The sequence below is a fragment of the Notothenia rossii genome, assembly GCF_949606895.1.
Source record: "Notothenia rossii genome assembly, chromosome: 11".
Taxonomy (NCBI): Eukaryota; Metazoa; Chordata; class Actinopteri; order Perciformes; family Nototheniidae; genus Notothenia; species Notothenia rossii.
The window spans coordinates 29,094,168-29,106,464 of record NC_136910.1 but is presented as its reverse complement, the minus strand read 5'-3'; the positions used below and the strand labels follow the sequence as shown (position 1 = coordinate 29,106,464).

Sequence of the window (12,297 nt, the reverse complement as noted above, 5' to 3'; positions counted from 1 at the left end):
AGATGAGTTTTCTGAGATTTCTATAGACGTAGCCGGCCTAGGGCGGGCCTACCTGAGTGCGCGCGCATCACACCGTATATAAGGAGGCCTCGCCTCCTGCCCATCATCCTACACCTCTCTTCAGCGAGCGGAATAGGACAGACAGTGCCCTGAGTAGAGGGCTTCACCTGTACTAATATAACAAGGGTTACAATACGTAACCCAACGTTATATCACTCACAGGCTCCGCCCTCTACTGGACTCTATGGGTACAGTGGGTGGAGCCCCGATGAGAGAGATGACTCTTACTCTGGGATAAATGCAATAGTTTTTACTGAATGCATTTTCCAACACATACACATCACTCTAGAACTAGAGTTTACAAACGTAAACCACCGTTCTCCTGCGCACCGCACATCCCTGAACGCACCGCGGCCACTCTCACGAGGGCCGCGCGCCCATGTATTAACGCTGTATTTCCCATTCAACGGTGAAATGCATTAATCGGAGCTATTATACCAGGCAAGGTATGTTCTCGGACAACAGCACGCCGGCAATAGCGTCTCTTGAACCCGCACAGTGCTTTGACAGCACTCGGTTTATTCCACTCACGTGCACACGCCCACCTGCTGGCTCCCTTTACTGGGCTTTACAGCAGGGGCGGGGAGTGTAGGACAGTGTTTCTTTCTCTGGGGATGGGCAAGAAGCAGCCACGCTGCGATTACTCCTTATCCTGTGAGCAAGGATACCGATCCAAAGAGCCCTTCAGTAAACAAGGGGGCTCCCAGAAGATCAACACGATCCTCTTTGGAAAGTGCCACGCGGCGTGATATCCCAGGGACATCACACGGCGGGCAGCGGCGGCGGCCTGTGATGAAGTAAGGTCGACCCTATATCATGTGAAGCCACCGAGCACCGGGCCCCGGGGGAACCGGGCCTGGGGCAAGGCCTGTGGACCAAGCTACTTATTCGGCCTTGCAGCCCATAATCGCTCTGACCTGGTGAGGCGGGGTCATCTCTAGCAATGAGTGAGTAGCCCACACACCCCCGCCACCATGATCATCATCCATGAAGAGTACAGCCCTGGGCGGTGGACTTCCATGGACGCCGGACCCGGAAGGAATGGCGAGCATGAATGGCACCGCCTCGGCCATATCCTGGTCCCCCAAACACTCGAAGCAAAGGTGGTGGGGATCGGCACCCGCTATTTCAGCTAGGGCACGAAGGACAGGCCCGGGTTTCTAGCAGTGGCGACTCCCTGGAGGTATGATGTTCAGATGTTGCCCGCTCGCTGAAGAGAAAGGGATGATGGGCAGGAGGCGAGGCCTCCTTATATACGGTGTGATGCGCGCGCATTCAGGTAGGCCCGCCCTAGGCCGGCTACGTCTATAGAAATCTCAGTAGGTGAATGCTAGCATAGAGGGTAGTACCCATAGAGTCCAGTAGAGGGCGGAGCCTGTGAGTGATATAACCGTTGTAACCGTTGTCAAGGTGTCAAAAACCACAACGCCTACTCGGAATTGTGGTTGGAACATTTACGCTTTTATTGCACCTTCTAGAATTCATAGTGTGCATAGTTCAGAAGTTCAGGATGTTCTATCTAGTTTCACATGTCTGGTTTCACATGTCTGAAAAGACATTATGCAGGGCCGTCCCTCCCTACAGGCCGATCATGCAGGCTGCAGGGGGCCTCGCGTAGGGGGCCTCGGCTTATGAGCTCGGCTTGTGCGCAGTTCTCAGCGCAGTTCTCAGCGCAGTTCTCCGCGTTTTTGAGCATGTAATAAGCATGTTTTTTCTTGACTATATTACAACTATATTATAATAAAATAATATAGTATGTATATTATTGAATTGATTATGATTATGATTATTATTATTAGTAGAAGTAGTTTTCGAAAGGAGGGTCAGGCCGATTGTCGAACCTCAGATTGAGGAGGAACAATGCGGATTCCGTCCTGGTCGTGGAACGACGGATCAGCTTTTTACTCTCGCAAGGATCCTGGAGGGGGCCTGGGAGTACGTTTATCCAGTCTACATGTGTTTTGTAGACTTGGAGAAGGTGTATGACCGGGTTCCCAGGGAGTCACTGTGGGAGGTGCTGCGGGAGTATGGGGTGAGGGGGTCTCTACTCAGGGCCATCCAATCTCTGTACTCCCAAAGCGAAAGCTGTGTCCGGGTCCTCGGCAGTAAGTCGGACCCATTTCAGGTGAGGGTTGGCCTCCGCCAGGGCTGCGCTTTGTCACCAATCCTGTTTGTAATATACATGGATCGGATTTCGAGGCGTAGTCGTGGGGGAGGGGGTCTGCAGTTCGGTGGACTAAGGATTGCACCACTGCTTTTTGCAGATGATGTGGTTCTGATGGCTTCATCGGTCTGCGACCTTCAGCACTCACTGGATCGGTTCACAACCGAGTTTGAAGCGGCTGGGATGAGGATCAGCACCTTCAAGTCTGAGGCCATGGTTCTCAGCAGGAAACCGATGGACTGTCCACTCCAAGTAGGGGAATGAGTCCTTACCCCAAGTGAAGGAGTTCAAGTATCTCGGGGTCTTGTTCTCGAGTGAGGGAACAATGGAACGTGAGATGGGTCGGAGAATCGGAGCAGCGGGAGCGGTACTGCAGTCGCTTTACCGCACCGTTGTGACGAAAAGGGAGCTGAGCCAGAAGGCAAAGCTCTCTGTCTACCGCGCCATTTTCGTTCCTACCCTCACCTATGGTCATGAAGGATGGGTCATGACCGAAAGAACGAGATCGCGGGTACAAGCGGCCGAGATGGGTTTTCTCCGCAGGGTGGTTCCCTTAGGGATAAGGTGAGAAGTTCGGTCATCCGAGAGGGACTCGGAGTTGAACCGCTCCTCCTTCGTGTCGAAAGGAGCCAGTTGAGGTGGTTCGGGCACCTAGTAAGGATGCCACCTGGGCGCCTCCCTAGGGAGGTGTTCCAGGCACGTCCAGCTGGGAAGAGACCAAGGGGTAGACCTAGAACCAGATGGAGGGATTATATCTCTTCGCTGGCCTGGGAGCGCCTTGGGATCCCCCAGTCAGAGCTGGTTGATGTGGCCAGGGAAAAGAAAGTTTGGGGCTCTCTGCTGGAACTGCTACCTCCGCGACCCGACCACGGATAAGCGGGAGAAGATGGATGGATGGTCGAAGTAGTTTATTTGCATAAATGTTATTTTAATCTTTCTGAGGCTAGTATTTGGCAGGAAATGCAGACGTATTCACCTGCAAACGCATACTGAACATTTACCAGTTACCTCACTGTATAAAAAAGTAACTGTGTGGATAATAATAATAAACAGGAATTATATTTGCGAAGTACTTTTTTTCCCCCCAAAAAAAGTTCACTCCTGTCGGTTGGGGAGGGGGGCCTCATCTCACAATGTTGCTTGGGGCCCCAAGTTGGCCAGGGACGGTCCTGGAAACATACATCCTTTCCATTTACAGCCAATTTAGCATTTTGTATCCATGGTAAGCTTAATAGAGGTAGGCGAGGTACAGATGTAGCACCTAATTTCAGACTCCAGCTTACAGCTTCCTGCCTACGACCTGCCTAAGACCAGTATAGAGGAATGTTAAGCCCTCCCACTATTTTCCAAGAGGGCGTTGCCAGATTTTCAATTTCAGGTTTTAACCAGGAGATGGCGCTTCATTCACAAATACAGAAAGACAAGTTTCATGGACTTTCAGTTGTGTTTTGAAGAGCATTTGAACACATCAATATTTTAGATCAACTAAAGTATATCTAATCTTGTAATTCAATAATATATAGTCTTTATATATTAAATAATCATAATAATAATGTAAATGTTTACATTACACTTCTTTATTTGTTATGCTCATACTTTTACCTTTACAATCGTTTGCTTTAATATGCAGTATATTTTTTGTATATTTTTTTGTTTGCTTCCTCCTGCTCCCTTTCGGAAACATACTGTATGATTTATTATTATTATTATTAATATGAAGATATTATTAAAATAAGATAAGATAAGTTACTTTATTGATTGAACATTTTAGTTTAGAATGTGCTGTCCCACGGTAATTCAGAAGGCTCACAGGTCACATTCCGACTATTATTTAAAACAATAGGTGCTTTCACACCGTCTACAGTTTGATTTGTATAGAGGGATTTATGTGGCTGAATGGCCAGCGATTAGGTGTGGCGCATTTATCATAGGTGATCAGAGCTACCTGCCTGCCGTCAGATTTCATTTAAAAAACAGATCTGATTTTAAGACTATTTCTGCGCTCATAAAGAATGATAAGAACAAGAATAATGCGTATTGAACTGGTTTCATTAATTAGTGAGTTTATTTAACACTAGAACCGCCAATCGGGTCAATTTGTGTGATGTGTGTTGTGTGTGTGCAATGTAACTTTTTTTCAATAAAATATTAAAGTCTCCCAGTCCATGACTTTTCCTGAAAGTGGGTTATGTAGCACCCTATGTTGTTAAAAATTGCATTCTAATAGCGGGATTTGACGGGTTTAGGTAGGCCTATACAAAAACCTCTGGCGGTTCTAGTGTTAAGGTAATTAGGTACAGTAGAAGCCCTTTTTATCAGTAACGAATTTAGCAATTGAACATAAAAGTCAACTAACTTACAATGACAGCGTTGTGTCTAACTGTAAGCTTGTCACTCAGAGTAACCTACAGTTAATGTAGCTGCTGGAGAAGAAAGATCAGGGGGGGAGGGGGGGAGAGAGCTGTGGTTGATGGGCCATTAGTTGTGTAAATACTATGGTAAATACACAGATGAGAGCTGCCGTTTCATTCAGACTGTTTAAAAAACGGTAACAATGGACTATTTTTCTTAGCGGATGCATGTCAACTTAAATCAATACATACAACTATTTTTTAAATCAATAAAAACATTTTCTGAATCAATAAAAGCATTTCAATTCATATTGGGAGTCATGTTGTTACTTTGTTGAGAATGTGGCCATGTAATAAGCGGGATAATTTGCAGCGACTTGTTCCTTATGGGGAAAATAACACCCGTCATGCAGATCAGGATCCCTCCGCTACGCTTTGGGATCCTGATCTGCCGACGAGGCTCCATTAAAATATAAATATTTTTAGTGAATTACTGAGTTTAGGCACGTTAATAACGTTTTAATGAAGTTGAATACAGTATATTCATATGTGTCGGTGACTTCATGTCAATTCGGCGAACATAAACATAAATGATCGCGGTGAAGATGATGATTAAATTAGGATTAAAAATCGAGAGCCGGGCTGCATTTTCTCCCGTTCGTTTTTTTCGACTAAACAACATTATTTTGTTAAATAAAAACATGGTGATGTTTTGTAAATGATTACATGTCTCTTATTTAGCACAGAGTATGATATCCATGACATATGGATCTTAACAAAGTTCCGCTGTACATCCAGCGTACTGTATCTGACTTTATTTCACATGAGCTTTAGTGTGGAACCCCACTGCACCCCCTGGTGGATCAATGATCCATTGGTGCTGGCTTCATTATAATTACATTTATCTATCATGGGGGCGGTCTCAAGTCAAGCTGGAGGTTTTCCCTTGAGCGAGGGCAGATCACGTACCAATCATGGCCCTTGCGTTTCAAACTGTCTGAAATGAATCGCTACATCTGTAAAGGTCAGGTCTGTCACGGCCACTTAAACAGCAGAACTGTCAACAATATAACTATAACTATATGTATCTGCAGTGAAGTGGACATATCAATAGAGAATAGCAAAATAGCCTTTAAGCTGCAAATATATAATATTTTAATAGAGTGGCCAAGTCACGCCCATCTACTTCCGGGCCATGGGACCTTATTTCTGTTCACTCAGGCCTTTGGCCTCAACTAATATACAGTACCCAGCAACCTGTTCCCGTTTTGTTTTCTTCAGCCTATGTATCTGTATGATAATTATTACTTTTTTTTGTTGTTGTTTTGTTTTGTTACTTCCCATTGTAAAGCTATATAAATTGAAATTATTATTATTATTTCTGAACAATTATGTATTGAAGTCAATGGAGAGAGAAAACTTATCTTTCGATCCCGTTTAAATTGTGCCACGAATTACATATGATGTTTGTCAATCTTAAAAAATCCTTTCCATGTCAAAAAAGTCGCAGTTTGTCCTAAAACTGTTGAAATATAACACTATGAAAAATACGCAACTAGAAAGACTACAAATCCCAGAGTCGAGTAAGTGATATCATAACTGATATCACAATTGTTTTCCTCCGCTAAATATAAGAGATAGCTACGATAAGATAACTTTAACAAGATGTCTGTGTGCTTAGTACCAGGTTGTTATCATACCAGCAATGGGTCTTGCTCGTTCTTTCGCTTCCCGTCTGATGAAAGGACCAGGAGTGGCTGGCTAGATCAAGTTAGCTACCTAGCTAGTAGCTAGCACGTTAGTATTAGCCTTGTAATTTTTATTAGCCTTAACATGAAGTAACATCAAGTAAACCAAAATGTTAAACAGTAAGAGTAGTAGTCATATTTTGTGAACCCTTTGAAGAGTAGCCTACTGTCACACCGGTGTGATCATTCTATAATACACCATTTAAGCCCGGGGGAGAAATGCTAACGCTAACGCTACATTAGCACCGGCGATCTGTTCTACTTCATGCTATCTGCACAAATGGTTGACATCAAATATTAAAAAGATCAGGCAGTTCAGAGAGAATCAAAGGAAGGCAGGCAGGCAGGCAGCTTTGCATGACATTCTTCTGGAAATGTTGATAGTGAGGGTAGCCAATCACTTTTTTGACAAGACAGTAGTGACGGCCATCTTGCAACCCAGTCTCACCGCATTTCGTGTTATAGTCACAAGGTTTAATCTATTGATTCGTGTTCACCAACACGATTTTCCCCTTTTTTTTGTGTCACACAGAACGATTTTAAAAGCAATGTATTTCTATTGGTAGTATGTTTCGTGCCTGCTGCACGTCTTTTGTCTGTTCGGGTCTTGGAAGACCGGAAGCTGTGGGGTTCATAAAAACATGTTCATACTCAATATCAAGCCACAATTATTGTTTTTATTTTAAATCGTATAATGTCGGACTTTTTTTGTCGTCCGTGAAGAAAAGAAATGGGGCTCAGAGCCTCAGAACACTGAAATCTGTTTTTTTTTTAAATATTTTTTTCCTTCTAATTTGTTATTCTTTTCTCAATAACACACTGTTATTTACTCACCAATAACACACAATTATCCTTGTTTTTATTTATTTGTTTAATTCCATAATCTCTGGCTTTTTTGGCATCCGTCAGGAACTGAATTTCAAAATAAAATAACAGGAAACAGACGTAGGACATTTCGAGCATCATTGCGATACACAGCCATTGAACTGATTACCCAAGATCCTCAGCTATGGTTTAAGCTCGCTCATTGGATGTTTTAGCCGCAATGCATGTAGGGATATGGTGTTAATGCAATGTGAAATCCGAAAAACTTTTTCTTCGAAAGAAAATAATACTTTATTCCGAGTGTTCTTGCTTTTCTATTTGAAAGTCATCACATAACGGCATTGTAATACACGGTTCGGCTGCATTACATATTACAGATCTGCCGTAGTTCTTTAATTATAGAGCCCTGATGAGAAGACCTTTGGAAAAACTAGAAGAAATGCCGCCGAAACTGAATACTTGACGTGGATCATAAATATATCAACAATTAAACAACATCTTCAATTTCTCTTCACATAATACGTCTCCTTGCAGTATCAACACTAATTCGGCTGACTTTTACATTTGATCTAATTCGTAGATAGGTTATATTTACACCATAACGGTGCACAGCTGATATAAAAGGACTTGTAGTTTTTAAAGATACTGTATTACTGATTTTCTTTGAATATAAGAATATAAATACTGAGTCTGAAATAGTATAGCAATATGCTGTAAAATTATGTGAAAACATGAATAAAACTACACATCTTCAGATGTTGTACGTACATAAGTGTCCTACACTAATAATACAAAGTTATTATGGCTGTTTGTACCTAGTGGTTAAAGCACGTTATTGAATTATTGTTTTTATGTGTTATGTTTGATGAAAAAAATATTAAGAGTACATACTTTCAGAGGGGGATAGTAGAAGGTCAAAGATAGAAATATAGAATATAACAAATCAAGAAGATACTATAAGTGATCTCTACAATAAAACAGTTTAGTGCAGGATGTACAAGATATTAATAGGAGGATGTGCAAAACAGAAAAACGAATTAACCTTTATTTAAACATTAAATAGTACTTTAGATTAAGGTCTTCTTTTAAATAAGAAAAAAGCTTTGGGGGTATCTATCTACAGATACATATTAAGCCTGACAAAGTACTTAAAGAGCAACTTGCAGGTGAGACACACCAGTAAATAAATGTGTAGGAAAATGATGAATACACTAGATTTTCCCAAAAATATACAGAAATATACACTACAGTGACATCTGGCATCGTTTTTGTAAGACATTTTTACTTCCAGATAAAAAAAGCCTCCCCACGTGACCTCCCGCGTGTGACGTAACATGGGGGAGAGCGGCCGGTCTAACGTATTAATAAACATGGATCACAATGCTAGTTTTGACACAGAAGAGGTTGAAAATATATATTTGAATGCATGTGATTATAATTATGAGCCTGCTAGGCGTCCAAGAGACCAGGAGCAGCCAAGGATTAGAAGAAATAATGGCCATTGGCGAGAAATGGAGCTGTGGTGTGAGGAGAACCAGTGGAGAACAGGGCAGCTGTCTTGGTGAGTGACCGGCGTTAGCTACAGACAGTTAATGTTAGCTAACGTCAGTCACATCGCAACATTGGAAAGTTAGCTATCATATTTCAGGCTATAACTAAAGTAGTATTGATAATATAGTAACGTTACTGGCAGGACTGTTGATACTTATCCATACCAGAAACTAATGCGCAAGTATCAGCCGTATCTCGCGTTACCTAATGCAACTCCACACTACGTCTTACAGCGCTGTGTACCGGAGGGGAGAGAGAGAGGAGCGAAGGGGGGAGAGAGAGGAGTGAAGGGGGGAGAGAGATGTAATACGGTTTCCTGATAAACGTTTTGTTTGATAGGCTTCAGCTGTGGAGAGTATGTGCTGCAGGGAGGTGGATGCACCTCGCACAACGCACCCAGGAACGAACGCTAGCTCCGGTCCTTTTCCTGTTAGGGAAACTGTGAACTCGATGTCCTGACACTGACAGGCTCGAGTTTGTGCAACCTGCACAAACACAAGTTCACCATGATTACAAATAGTGAAATGCAATGTAAAATTTACGAAAAAATACCAGCTCACTAAATCACAACCGCTCAAACCAACTACAAACTACTACCGCGGATTGGGGAGAGAAGGAGTCCGAGAAAGTTACTCCCCCATGTGACGTAATATGACGCGTTTGACGTATGAGGTTAAAACAAAGAAGTGTTTTTAGGAGCAGAGCTCAAAACGGCTCCTTTCCCACTGAATTCCTGGCCTTATGTCTTCTAAAGCATATCAAATCCTGCATTAACTTTTTTAAATTGTAATTTTCAGGCAAGGTTAAGCATAAATGTAGTAAAAAAAAAAACCTGCAAGTTTTTCTTTAACGTCTAATATATTGCTTTCCTGCAATGTTAACTATGTTGAAGCACTTATTTTAACTGATATTATACATATGAATTATACTCTTATGTATGTAGATAGTATAATAAATGTGCAGAATTTGACAGTTTAATGGTGGAGGTATACACACATATTGATAGATGTCTTGTAATGCACTGTTGAGGAACCTCAGCTGCAACCCAAGTTTTTCATTCATTGCATAACTGCACCATAGTTGTGTATATGATATGTCAATAAACCTTAGAAAATCTCTAAATCTTGAAAGGGATGTGCAAAATAGCCATTATACAGTCTTTAATTAACTATTAGTAGAGAATAACGAGTAATGAATATACTTTATTACTCGTTTCCATTCATGTCAATTGCAGATAAATGTTTAGTCTTCTCAAGCACCAACTATCAAATATCTCTCCTGATTGTTGGCACTTGACAATCACCTTCCCTGAATTTTACTTAGGTGTAACTAAAGTCTGATTTAAGGGTTGTTTATATTTCACATCATTAATCAGAATCTGCAAAGTAACTCAAATAAATGTAGTGGAGTAAAAATACCAGGTTAACCTCTGAATCGTAGTGGAGTAGAATTACAAAGTAACAATGAGCTGTCATGTGGGTATATATTAATGCAGCGCATTATGGACACAAGCGATTTTCACCCATTAATTAATTATATGTTTTACATTTGATAACACCAATGTGTTTATTACTGGCAACTTCTAATTGTGGGAAAAACGTCAACGTTCATGGGCGTCACCTGGGGTAGGCATCCGGGGCTTTAGAATTGTAATTTCCCGTGTTCAGTGAATGCAACAGAGGCAAGACACCACCAGAACAATCAGAGAGTTGCATGGAAATAAACGTGTTTTATTGGCTGACAGGTACGTACCTCTCCTCTGTGACAGTGTTTAAACTTTAAACTGTCAGCCGCGGAGTTTCTGAAGATGGACATTAGACATTTTGTTTATAAAAAAGAAGGCAATTCTCAAGTGGTGGCTCACACAACAACCCCAGAGCCAACACCTGAGCCAGGTGAACAAGGTATGTAAATGTGAGTAAACTTACAAGTTATGCGAACATGTAAGCAAAGCATAAATTAAAGTTACGTTGACGTTACTTTGAATCGCGCGGGTAAGCTAAACCGTTAGCAAGTAGCTATAGCTAGCCAGATATATTAAATAAACACTTTGTCATACAATCTAAATGTTGTGTTTTTTAGCGTTACCTGGTGATTTCAAAGAAAGCCCTCCGGGAAATGTTGACTTACTGTCAGTGTTCGACATGAAGCTAGAAGCTACCTTACAGTAGGGAGACCAGGGACAGTTGTAACACGGGTCGGTTGTAACACCTTCAATATCTCCAATCACAAACAAGCTAGAGTGATGAAACTCACTCTGCACATGCGCAGTTAGATGGTAAGATCGCTGAGAAAAAAAGGAGCCACGTTTGAATTTCTCGCGTAAGATATCAGCAAAAGTGTGTTTCTGAGGTAAAATATTAACTAAAATTATATGATGTATTTTTTGGATACTGTCTTGAGTTCAAATGTCTAGGAATCCAAACTAGTATTATTATAATCACTGTTTTGTAAGCTACAAATATAACTAGCTAAATATGGGTCATGCTAGCAATCAGGCAGGTTCACAGGGGGTGGAAGCAAGACTGGTGGTCCTGGGACGGTTGTAACGTGACGGTTGTAACATGGCACATTTACAATGATAGCTCATTTGCTTGAATTATCAATTGTTCATTCAAGCATACAGTTGTATTGTTAATTGGTGTGCATTGTCCCTGTAAAAATAAACAGAATACATTACTGTACAGTAGGCCTAAAGTGTGTGTGTGTGTGTTTACAGTATGCCAAATGTCAGAAAGAGGAAGACAGACAGGGGAGTGCCACTTGCTCTGCTGCAGAGGGCCTCAAATGAAGTTGAGAAGGGCAAATCATTCAGGTAAGTGGCAAAGTCCCTGGATATATGCAATGTGACCCTTTACCGGTTCCATACAAAGAGGCTGAGGTTGGAGAGTCAGGGATCACAAACACCCCCAAGAGTAGGCTACTGGACACCAAAGAAGGTGTTCTCAACAGAGCAGGAGATGCTTTTGAGAGAATGTGAGGCTAATGTGTTGGGACATATTGTGCTGTCGGGCGTTGACCAATCACGAAGCGTAATTTCTTGACTGGCAGCAAAAACAACCGATCACAGCAGTGCTTCTCTGGCTGGCTCTGTCCAATCACAAACAAGAAGTATTCTCCCTAAAGGAATACCCTTTCCGTCCAATGTGAAATGCTGTGGTGTTTTGTGAAATGCTGTTGTGTTTTCTGAAATGCTGTGGCGTTTTCTTAAATGCTGTGGTGTTTTCTGAAATGCTGTGGCGTTTTCTGAAATGCTGTTGTGTTTTGTGAAATGCTGTGGTGTCTTGCACTTCAGGGCCACCGTAGTTTCATAGTTAACTTAGCTAAGCACCAACCTAGCACTGAAATATATGGATGTTATGTGACAGTATTTCTGAGAAAAAGTCAGCTGAAATGGTGGCATAGTTGCCACTGACAGCATGTTTGAACGTATTTGCAGCAGTAAATGTGGCTGTTTGGCCACTGACGTTGCCATAACAACACCTGAATTTAAATGTGCAACCTCTTTTTGTGACAGATTTTTTCATGAAATTATAATTCTTCTGATTGATATTTCTTATTGACAGCTAGTTTCTATGTGAACATTATGAGATGGACA

The 12,297-nt window shown here is 41.8% G+C and overlaps 1 protein-coding gene and 1 long non-coding RNA gene across 3 annotated transcripts in view; both read left to right on the top strand.

The window, feature by feature from the left end:
- Positions 1 to 12,297, top strand: part of LOC307023593 (rho GTPase-activating protein 21-B-like) — a 234,573-nt gene that overhangs the window by 55,969 nt on the left and 166,307 nt on the right. The window lies entirely within an intron of this gene.
- Positions 1 to 12,297, top strand: part of LOC307023594 — a 67,971-nt gene that overhangs the window by 54,918 nt on the left and 756 nt on the right. For both annotated transcript variants that reach the window (XR_013803744.1, XR_013803745.1), the window contains exon 2: positions 11,419 to 11,514. This is a non-coding gene — a long non-coding RNA (uncharacterized lncRNA). The remainder of the gene's footprint in view (positions 1 to 11,418; positions 11,515 to 12,297) is intronic.